General features: G+C 53.7%; 1 long non-coding RNA gene across 2 annotated transcripts; it reads left to right on the top strand.

The window, feature by feature from the left end:
- Positions 1 to 1,572: 1,572 nt before the first annotated feature.
- LOC114229542 (uncharacterized) lies at positions 1,573 to 5,579 on the top strand. Of its 2 annotated transcripts, none has more exons than XR_003615566.2 (3): positions 1,573 to 1,698; positions 2,915 to 3,082; positions 5,181 to 5,579. It is a non-coding gene; the product is annotated as an uncharacterized LOC114229542 (long non-coding RNA). The 2 variants fall into 2 exon arrangements; XR_008555365.1 differs by lacking the exon at positions 1,573 to 1,698 and adding an exon at positions 2,563 to 2,577.
- Positions 5,580 to 11,241: the final 5,662 nt, after the last annotated feature.

The raw sequence follows: 11,241 nt of genomic DNA, 5'->3' as shown, positions 1-11,241 counted from the left end.
CCCACTGCTTACCCTCTGCTGTTACACCCAATGGTTCCCAACGTGCAGAATCCTTTCCTGATGTAAATCATCCTTTGAGGATATTGCTTTTATTGCTTTTCAGAGACAGTGGAAAGGGGGAGGGGGGGCTAGGAAGGAGGAGGGATAGCTAGAGAGACAAACATCCATGTGAGAGACACACATCGTCTGGTTGTCCAAAGCACATGGCCTGATGGGAGGTGGGTGCAAACCACCACCCAAGTACATGCCCTGGACCTGGAATGGAACCTGGGACTCTTTGGTGCTCAGGCAGGCACCAAAGGCCACTCAGCCATAAAACAAAGGCCAGAATCCATTTTTGAACCCATGAGCCATATCTTCCAATATTTACCGTGACCTCCCAGTACACCTGCAACACACTACCTGTTTACCTGAGGGCTGTCACTGCTCCGTCTCCCAAGTGACACATTGGGTCCCTCATGGCCAACATCCCACTGTGAGCCTTTACACTATGTTACCCCAGGTGACACACTGCGCAAACACACCTGGGACATGCTCAGTACTTACACAGCACACATTCCAGTGTGACACCATAGGGCTCCCCCTGCTTACACTTTCATGTGATACGAAAGGGTGTCGCTCGCCCAAATCATGTTGTCACTGCAGTGATCCGACTCTTTACGATCCCCTGTGACATGCAAGGACCCCCACTACCCACACTGCACGGGGACACCCCACCCCTCCCAAAGCCCTCACTTCAATCTCAAACCAGAACTCCAAGTACCCATCCTCCACAAGGAAAACAAACAGTTTCCAGGCACAAAACTCCACTGTGATGCTCCAGAGGTGACAATGCCATCACTCCGCAGTTACAAGGTCAGGCCCTGTCTGTCCACATTCCCCTCTGACACCCGAGGTATTTCACTGCCAACACATCACAGTGCTCCCCCAGGACACAGTGCCCACCTTCCACACTTACACGCACAGTGCTCCCCCTGCAGGCCCAGCACTGGACACCGGGGTCTCCCACGGATCACACTGCCCTGTCACAACCGCAGAGTTCCCACCGGCCTGGCCTCGACCGTCTTCTGTGACATCCTGGAGACCCCAGTTCCCACAATCACGTGTGACATTCTAGGGCTCCAAATTTCACTCATTACGGTACGACACTATGTCTTCCACTGCCCATCTGATGAGGTTTCAATACCCCCTTCCCACTGTCACACCACAGGGGTCCCCCTACACATACACGTTTGCGACACATTCTGGGCTCTCGTTACCAACATTCTAAAGTGACACAAAAAGAAACCTCACTGAAAAACCCACTCGGACACCCTAGGGGACATACTGACAAAGCTCCACTGTGACTCGCAATGGCTCTTCAGACTCACCCTTAACCATCATTCCCCGTGGCCGTGGATGTACTCACTCTTCTCTGACACCTTCCACTATCCCACTGCCCACATTCTATGGAGAATCCCTTGGCGACCTCTCCCCACATTCCATTATGACATGTAGGAATCTCAGTTCCATTTACCACAATGGCACATGATGCTTCTAGATGCCCACACCCCACAGTAACATCTGACAGAACCAACTGTCCTGCCCCAGGACTTTCCTGCACCAATCTCCACTGTAGCATTCCAGGGGCACACTGTCCAAGGACACACTCTCTCCTCACCCCACGTGACCAGTTCAGCCCTCTTGAGCACGTCACTCGTGAGTGACCCCGTGGCTCCTGCTCCTCCCACTTCAATAAGTCTAGGGCTCCACTGTGTCCATCCAGGGTGCTTCCTGTCCACTATCCAACATGGCAGCACAGGGCATCCACAACCCACATTGCAACGTAACCCTCCAGCATCCCCACCGCCCAGTGCCACTGTGACAACACAGGGCTCTCGCTACCCACACACAACGGTTACACCTTCAGATCCACCACTGCCCACACTCCAGTGTCACACTTCACGTCTCCCCCTGCTCACAGACCACTGTGCCACCCCAGGCTCCCACTCCCAAGCTTTCTCTCTGCCCCAGACAGAGCTCCAGTACCCACACACCTCTGTGACACCCCGGTGCCCCCTTGCCCACACTGCTCTTTCACAACTGCAGAGCTCTCAAAGGCCAAACTGTGAGTGCCATCCTAGAGGTGCCACTGCACACCCTCTCTAGGGCAAAAAAGGCTACAGCACCCGCTATTCCCACGTGGTCTCCCATCCATGTATTAGCCAGGCCTGTCCGTGCTTAGCATGCCAGATGAGAGGCAATCGGGTGTTTTCATGGTGCTATGGCCAAAGACACGTGAGGCAGCCTCCAGGAGCCCCAAGAGCGAATGCCTGGCCTCCAGGCCTCTCAGCCCTTGGCTACCAGGCTGAGCTGATGTTCTCCCTGCCCCTCACCCACTCCCTGGACCAGATTTCTAGCTGAGCACTTTAGCTCCCCCCACCCCACCCACTTTCTGAGCTTCCCAGCTGTGGAGGAGGGCACCTCATTGGATGGTGGGATTCTATGGGTAGCTCAGGATGGGGTGCCCTCACGTCTGAGTAGGACAGAGCCCCGAGGGCTGGCAGAAGGTGGAGGACAGAACTGGACTTGGATCGGGTGCGTGCCCTTTGCAGTTTGGGGGTTACCTCCCTCCACATCAGCAAATGTTCATTCCGTTCCGGTTGTTTTGAGGTGCTGGGTCCCTAGAGGAGCTGGGGGCTCCCACCCGGGTGCGCCGTAGTAAGAGACCACCCCTCTGATGGAGTGGTGCCCTCCGTAAGCCGGGCAATGCATTTCTGTGTTTGAGGGCGGTGGTGGGGGGTGGCTCAGCTGGTCTCAGTTATAAGAGTAGGCGGGGCGAGGTGGACTCACTCCACAGGGTGGTGGTTGGGGGGCAGGGGTAGGGTGTTTCACAGAGTGGCAGGAAAGGGGCAAGCATGGTGGCTTCCAACAGGGCAGGACAGTTCCAGAGGAAGATCCCTCAAGCCGGGGGTCAGAGGTGTGGAGAAACTCCGTGGGAACAAGATACACAGGCACCCAGGATTCGGCCACCAGGTGTGTGGGCCTGTGTTCCTGTGAAGGGCGAGTGGCCGTCTCTGCCACAAAAAGGCCTACAGCCCAGGTATTCCCAGTGGTCTGCCATCCGAGCGCTAACCAGGTCTGACCCAGCTTAGCTTCAGGGATCAAAAGAGATTTGGTGCACTCAGGGCGGTGTGGCCACCGATGCTGGAGGACGCCTCCTAGAGCCCCAAGAGCCTGTGTAGGGCCACCAGCCCCCCAGCCCTTGGCCCCCACATGGAGCTGGCGCTACCACCGCCCCCCTCCGTCCCCTCACTGGGACCAGATCTCTTGCTGAGCACTTTAACTGCCCCCTGCCAACCTTCTGAACTTTCCAAGGGTGCAGGAGGGCACCGCCTGTGGAGGTGGGATCTGCTGGGTGGTGCAGAAAGGGGTGCCCACCAACTGGGCATGGTGGGAGGTGAGGGGTGGCACCGGCTATCCGTCATGTATGTGGGGTTCTCTTGGCATCTTGGGGGCTACCTCCCTCCATAGCACCAAGGGTTCATTCAGTTCCCCCTGTTTAGGGGTTTCAGGTCCCCAGAGGCTTCCTTTCAGGCGCACTGGGGTAGGAGATGCCCCTCTAACAGAGGGGTGCCTTTTATAAGTCAGGAGACACCTTCCCTGATTGGCAGTGGCCCTCAGAGGGGCGCCCAGCGGTGCTGGTTTCCAAAGTAGCCCCGGGGTCCTCTCCATACTGCCAAGGGGCAGAGGGGAGACGCGGCGCTGTTCCCCTGAGCAGGGCGGGAGGTTGGGGGCCAGTGGGCATTTCATAGAGTTACAGCAAGGGGGCAGGTATGGTGGCCAGTTGCAGTAAGCTACAGTTCCCAAGGGGTGGCCTCACGGAGCGGGGCTGGCGTGGCATAATCCCTCGGAAAAAGAGACACCAGCACTCTGGATGGGGCTGCTACGCATATTAGCTTGTGTGTCTGTGGTAGGAGGGCGGGCATCCAGGGGCAAAACAGCCAACAGCACCCTGTGTTCCCAGGCGATCTCCCATCCAAGCACTAACCAGGCCTGACCCTGCTTAGCTTCCTAGATCAGAGGAGACAGGGGGTATTCAGGGCGTTCCGGCCCAAGATGCTGGCAGTGGTCTCCAGGAACCCCAAACCTGGCCTCGAGACCCTCGGCCCTTGGCCCCCAGGCAGAGCTGGTTACCCCCACCCCTGACCATGCTGGGATCAGATCTCTCGCTGAGCCCTTTAGTTGCCCCCGGCCCGAATTCTGAGCTTCCAGAGGGTGCAGGAGGGCACCTCCTTAGGGAGTGGAATTCCCTGGGTGGTGCAGTAGGGTTTACCTTCCCCAACTGGACAGGACGGAGCCCCCTAGGGACAGCAGAGGGTGAGGGGCGGCACAAGCCTTTGGCCAGGGGTTCGGGGTTCCTATAGCAGGTTGGGGACTGCCTCCCTCCATAGCATCAGGGGTTCGTTCAGTAACCCCTGTTCATGGCACCAGGTCCCCATTGAAACGCTGTGGGCTTCTACCTCGGTGTGCCTGGGTAAGAGACTACCCTCTAATCGAGGGGTTCCCTCTGTAAGGTGGTCAACACGTTTTCCTATTTAGGGGCCGGGGTCAGTGGGAAGTCCCCCCTGGGGCTTGATGATCATAGTAACCCTGGGGTTCCCTCCACCCCTCCAATGCCCATCCTGAATTGTCACACTGTGTCAATGAGAGGAGGGGAGAGGATGAGCCAACCACCAGGGTGTGAGGTGGAGGGATTTTCACAGAATGGCAGGAAGGGGGTGGGAATGGTGGCCTGCAACAGGGCACCACCATTCCCGAGGGAAGGCCCAATGGGATGGGGGGGAGGGGGGGAGGGGGGAGGAGGCATGAAAAAATTCCTTGGGAACAAGAGACACAGGCACTCTGGATCCAGCCACCAGGCATCCTGGCCCTGGCCACCAGGCTCCAGGCGTGTAGCTCATGTGCCTGTGGGGGTGGGGGCCATCTCTTGGGGAAAACAGCCTACAGCACCTGGGATTCCCAGGCAGTCTCCCTCCCAAGCGCTAACCTGGCCTGGCCCTGCTTAGCTTCCAGATCAGAGGAGGCCAGGCTTGTTCAGGGTGGTATTGTTGGGGCAGAAGTAGAATATTGGGGACTAGCTATAATTATGAGAAATGTTAATCATGCTCTGATGACCATGATCACTCTTTTCTGATTAGAGAAAGCACACTCTAACCTGGCTGAGAGTTGTACGCCCTGGGACATTGGAGCTAACATCAGAATACAGTCGGTCTCCCTTTTCCGAGAACAGCCTATCATTATGGAAAGATCTACAACCTTGAGGCTGAAACAATCCAGGCCTGGAGGCGCCTGCCCTTTGTAACCACCAGTCCCAATTGCCTGTAATCTGGCCCCAGGGCACTGCCAGGTTCCTGCCCTCTGCCCCCTCCAGCCCCTATTGCTTGTAACCTGTAATGATTATTCTGTGCCTACCTTCCCACGCCTGTGATTCTCACTTTTCCACGTAACCCTTGTCCTTTTACTCAATATAAGCAGTTGGCTTATGGGGAGAGGCTGAGCAGATTTCTGTGGATAAACGGTCGGCGTTATTAGAATAAACACTCGTATGATTCATCCCTGTTTCTCCTTAATTGGCTTAAGTAGAGACCTGCAGCCCAGACTCCTTGGTTGTCCAGTTATATAATCTGGTGACTCTGGTGTGTTGGAGAGTGCGAATTTTTGAGCATGCTTCCAGAGAGGCCGTGGACTATGCCCCAGATAGAATTGTCAGTGCTGACACCAGGCCAGGCCTTGAGATATGGTCTCATGGACCCTTCCCAGCACGTAGCCTTCCTTCAAAGAACACTGTCAGCTTTCTGGAGAACAGGATGACCCTGTGAATAACATGGTCGTCAATGGCATGACTCTGACATTGCTTGGGAAAAACTGTTTTGTGTTGGGTTACTTGTTCTGCAAAAACCGGATGTGGTTAATGTGCTTAAAAGCAGTCCTACACAAAGGGTCACTGCTGCTCTCTGGTCTCCCTGCGTGGAGAATGGCAGAGCAGTCGCCGGGTCGTCTGGCCGCCCGGCTAATAAAGGCTCCCTAAATTTTAATTTGGTCTGGGCTCCAGTGGTCATTCACTCGCATCCGCTCCACAACATGGTGGACACAAGCAGGGGCGTCCTCTGGGGTGAGTACTGGGGATCCCACTTGCTCCCTGGACTGGGGGTTCCCAGGCTGAGGCCTAGACCTTATTTGCAGCGCTGCCAGGAATTTTCCTGTTTTGAGTCCCAGCCGCAGTCTCAGCAGTCCCTGTGGTCTCACCTAAAACCCAAGATGAATCAAGTGTTCTGTAACTCTGTCTGTTGCCCCCCTCTGGGTGAGCTTGATCAGCTCCTGGTTGCAAGCGCCTTCTCAAGGTCCTTGCCTGGTCTCCACACCGAGCCCAATCAGCTTAGGGCTGAGACAAGGCCCTGCGTGGTGCAGGCCTTCAGTCTGGTGTTCTGTCTGGCTGTGCATGGTAAAGTCTGGCTGTGTATACTAAGCAACAAATGGCTCTCGGTTTGTTGTGGGCACTGGTAAATGCTGTATATTAGGGGGCGCTTTTGCCTGGTGTAACTTCGCCTATAATCTTGCTTAAATTGTTCAAGGATGGGTGCTGGTGGCTCAATTCCAAAAGATACTCCATTGGGACGGATCTTGGGGGATTGAGCTATTTACACTTATCCACCAATGAAACAAAGGAAAATGGTGTTCTACTGCAATACTGCTTGGATTCTGGAGAAAATGTGGCCATTAAATGGGTCTTTAAACTATTATGCTACTAGAGGCCCGGTGCATGAAATTCGTGCATGGAGGGGGGTTGTCCCTCAGCCCAGCCTGTACCCTCTCCAATATGGGACCCCTTGAGGGATGTCCCACTGCCCACCGGGATCGGGCCTAAATGGGAAGTCGGACATCCCTCTCACAATCCAGGACTGCTGGCTCCCAACTGCTTGCCTGCCTGCCTTCCTGATTGCCCCTAACCACTTCTGCCTGCCAGCCTGATCACCCCCTAACCACTCTGCTGCCAGCCTGATCACCCCCTAACCACTTGCTGCCAGCCTGTTTGCCCCCAACTTCCCTCCTCTGCCGGCCTGGTCACCCCTAACTGCCCTCTCCTGCAGGGTTAATCACCTCCAACTGCCCTCCCTTGCAGGCCTGGTCCTTCTCAACTGCCCTCCCTTGCAGGCCGGGTGCCTCCCAACTGCCCTCTCCTGCTGGCCATCTTGTGGTGGCCATCTTGTGTCCACATGGGGGCAGGATCTTTACCACATGGGGGCAGTTATATTGTGTGTTGCAGTGATGATCAATCTGCATATTACTCTTTTATTAGATAGGATACTAGAGGCCCGTTGCAGGGAGATTCCTGCAAGAATAGGGCTTCCTGCGGCCTTCTCCGCTGCCCCGCCTGCTTCCCTCCCTTCTCCACCACCCCGCCTGCTTCCCTCCCTTCGCCACCTCCCTACTTGCTTCTCTGCAGCTTCGCTCCCTTCTGCAGCGCTTGGCTTCCTTCAACCCTGTCTTCAGTATTTGTTGGATATGCAAATTAACCACCATCTTAGTTGGGTTAATTTGCATACTCAATCCTGATTGACTTGTGGGCATAGCGGAGGTGCGGTCAATTTGCATGTTTCTCTTTATTAGATAGGATTACAGTTAGAATTGTTTTGGCAGAATTTGGGGGGATGGGGGCAAGTGCCATATGTTTGGACCTTTATGTCTTTGCATAATTCTAACTCAAAGGAAAATAAAGACGGGGCTAAGTTGATGGTTCAGAGAAAGGATGCGGTACTGGTAGGACCGAAAGGTAGAGAGCAGGAAAAGGAAAGGGAGCTGGAGGAGGAAGAGGAAGAGGCTGCCTTGCAGTCCGTTGTCTGAAGGCCTCCTCCATGTGCTCCAGAAGCTGGGGGCTCCCTCCCCATCCTGGCTGCAGGGTGCTGAAAGTGAGCCTGGGATTGTCGCCCCCACGCCCTCCACAATGAGGCAGGGAACTGAATCTGGAGGGGACAGAGTACTTCCCTAGCAGGGCAAGTCCCTCTCTGCCATCCACTGGTGGGAGCCACTGAGAATGGCACCCAGCAGGATATTACTGGGCTCATACTCTGTTCTCCAATCCCTCCTGCCAGGAAGATCCTGCTAAGATCACGGATTTGATTATTTCCATATTCGCCACTCATAACCCCAGCTGGGCAGGTACACAGGCCTCTTAAATACCCTCCTCACTGTGGGGAGAGGAGAGTCGTATTTGGGAAAGCACAGCAGCTCCATGAGGTAGACCCGAATTCAGCTGACCCAGCTCAGGCCAATCCCAGTCCAGCCCAATCGGGACCCCAATGATGGGGAACTGTCTGGACTTGAACATTCTAAGAGCTGCATCATTGAGGGATTCAGAGGGGAGCTCCCATGATAACAAGTCTAAACCAGGTACAGGCAGTTCAGCAGAGGGCAGACGAGGACCCCTCTGCCTTTCAAGAGCAAATTTTTCAGACGTACAAGATATGCACTGATATGGATCCTCAAGCAACTGACAGTATTTGCATGGTAAATTGGACCTTTACCAGCCAGAGTTTTCCAGACTTTGGAAAAAAGTTGCAGGCCTCGCCTCCAGGGGCATTCGGAATGAATCCCTGCCAATTGGTCGCTATTGCTTGCATGATTTACAACACGGGGGAAATGAAAAAACCCCGAACAGCTACCGTTTCTGTAGAAGAGACAGTAGCCAAAGGCAGAGCAGGCCAAAAGGAAAGGCAAGTAAAAAGGGCCCCCTGTCCCCTTGGTCAATGTGCACACTGCAAAGGCAGGGCCACTGGAAGGGCGAGTGCTCACAGAGGGAAGCCTATGGGGAGAGAAAAGCAAAGGACAAAGAGCAGCCACGATCGTGTTAAACAAGGAGGCCAGCTCGGACGGGGACTGACGGGCCCAGAGGTTCAGCTGCTCCAGCGGCTGATCTCTATCCTCCCGCAGCTGGTCCTATTAGAAGTTACTGTGGCGTGTGGACATTTCAGAGCATCGCATGTCACGGTTAAAAAAAAAAAAATGAGATCCTAGCAAATCACAATGGAATGTGGGTTGTGATCACCAAGAGATTCACAATAGAATGTGGGCAGTGGGCGAGTTGAAGGTCTCAGAGAAGAGTGGTACATGGACAGCCATGGGGTGTCATGTTCAAATGGAGTCTGAAGAGCCATTGAGAGTTCCACTGGAGTTGGGGCTGTATGTCCCCCTAGGGTGTCCAATTGGATATACCAGTGAGGTTTCTTTAGTGTCACTGTAGAGTGTTGGTAATGTGAGCTCAGAATGGGTCAAGGATGTGTCTGTGTAGTAGGAGCCCTGTGGTGTGACAGTGGAAAGTAGATATTGAAATCCTAGCAGATTGCCAAAACAGGTTTGGCTCAGTGGATAGAGTGTTGGCCTATGGACTGAAAGGTCCCAGGTTCGATTCCGGTCAAGGGCATGTACCTTGGTTGCGGGCATATCCCCAGTAGGGGGTGTGCAGGAGGCAGCTGATCGATGTTTCTCTCTCATCGATGTTTCTAACTCTCTATCCCTCTCCCTTCCTCTCTATAAAAAATTAATAAAATATATTTTTTTTTTAAAAAAGAAATCCTAGCAGATTAACAGTGGCCTATAAGCGCTGGAAGAGAATGTGCTTTACAGCGGTGTGTGGAAAGTTAGAGCCCAAGAATGTCATTCGTGATTATGGAAATTGGGGTCTCCAGCGTGTGATTGGAGAGTGTAGCCTGTGGGAGATCTGAAGTTGTGACAGAGCAGTGTGTTCAGTTGGGTGTCAAAGTGTTATGTCTGCAGGGGGTGTGCGGTGATGTCAGCATGGAAGGTGGGCATTGCATCCCTTTGTAACACTGTGATGTGTTGGCAGTGAAATATCTCGGGTGTCAGAGGGGAATGTGGACGGAGAGGGCCCAATGGTGGAACTATGGGGTGTTGGAAATATGATCTCTGGAGTGTCACCATGGAGTTTTGCCCCTGGAAAGAGTTTGTTGTCGCTGTAGAGAGTGGAGTATGTGCATTGGGCCGAGTGGGGTGGCCCAGGGCAATGTGGGTAGCGGGAGTCCTTGCATGTCACATGGGAGTGCAAAGAGTGGGGATCATTGCAGTGTCAACATGATCGGGGCATGTGCTAACTTTCATATCACATAGGAGTATAGGCAGTGGCATTCCTACCGCGTCACAGTGGAATGTGTGCTGTGTAAGTCCTGAACATGTCCCAGGTGTGTTTGCACAGTGTGACATCTGGGGTAACCCGGTGTAAAGTGTGTATTAGGAGCCCAGCAGACTCACAGTGGAATGTGTGCCATGAGGAGCTAATGTGTCCCATGGGAGACTGGGCAGTGACAGCTCTCAGGTAAAAAGTAGAGTGAGTTGCAAATACAGTGGGAGTGTCACAGTAAACATTAGAAGTTAAAATCCTGGGGTTCAAAAATGGATTCTGGCCATGGGTTGTGTGGCTCCATGGTTAGTGTGTCAGCCAAGCTCCAAAGTGTCCCTAGGTCCATTCCAGGTCAAGGACATATACCTGGGTTATGAGTTTGCATCCCGCCCCCTGCCGTGCTGTGCCCATTGGGCGACCTGTCTATATGTCTCTTTAACACTGTTATTTATATGTCTCCATATCCCTCCTCCTTCCTTCCCCCTTCTTTTCACTTTCTCGGGAAAGCAATAAAATAATATCCTCAGGTGAGGATTTCCAATAAAGAAAGGGTTCTGCACAGTGGGAACCCTTGTGTGTAACAACAGAGGGTAACCAGTGAGCGTCCTGAAAGTGTCATAGTGGATTGCGGCAGTGGGAGCCGTGGGGTGTCAATGCAATTTCTGGACAGTAAGAAACTTCAGCTTTCGCCCTAGAGTGAGGCCATTGTAGGGTCTGAAGGTGTCACTGTATACTGTGGCCTACCGTGTGCATCATGTGTCCCATGGGATTGTTTTATTGGTGTTACTCTGGAGCAGATTGGAGTGTGGGCAGGGGGAGCCATGTAGTGTCACGTTAGTGTTGTCAGTGGAAGTTGTGAAGCTGTCACTGTGGTGTGGGGTAGGTGAGAAAGCTGGAAGTTAACATGGGAATATGGCCTGTGAGTGCTCTGTGCTGTCACTGTGGAGTATGAAAAGGGAGAATCCGGGGTTTTCAGGTGTGTGTGTTGGTGGTGGTGGGAGGCTACAGGAATCATGGTAAGATGAGGGCAGTGGGAAAGAAGGTGTCCACAAACAGTTGTCCTTCAT

Source organism: Eptesicus fuscus, chromosome 24 (assembly GCF_027574615.1).
Source record: "Eptesicus fuscus isolate TK198812 chromosome 24, DD_ASM_mEF_20220401, whole genome shotgun sequence".
NCBI classification, from domain to species: Eukaryota; Metazoa; Chordata; class Mammalia; order Chiroptera; family Vespertilionidae; genus Eptesicus; species Eptesicus fuscus.
The sequence above is the reverse complement of the archived record's forward strand: the minus strand, read 5'-3'. Positions and strand labels throughout refer to the sequence as shown.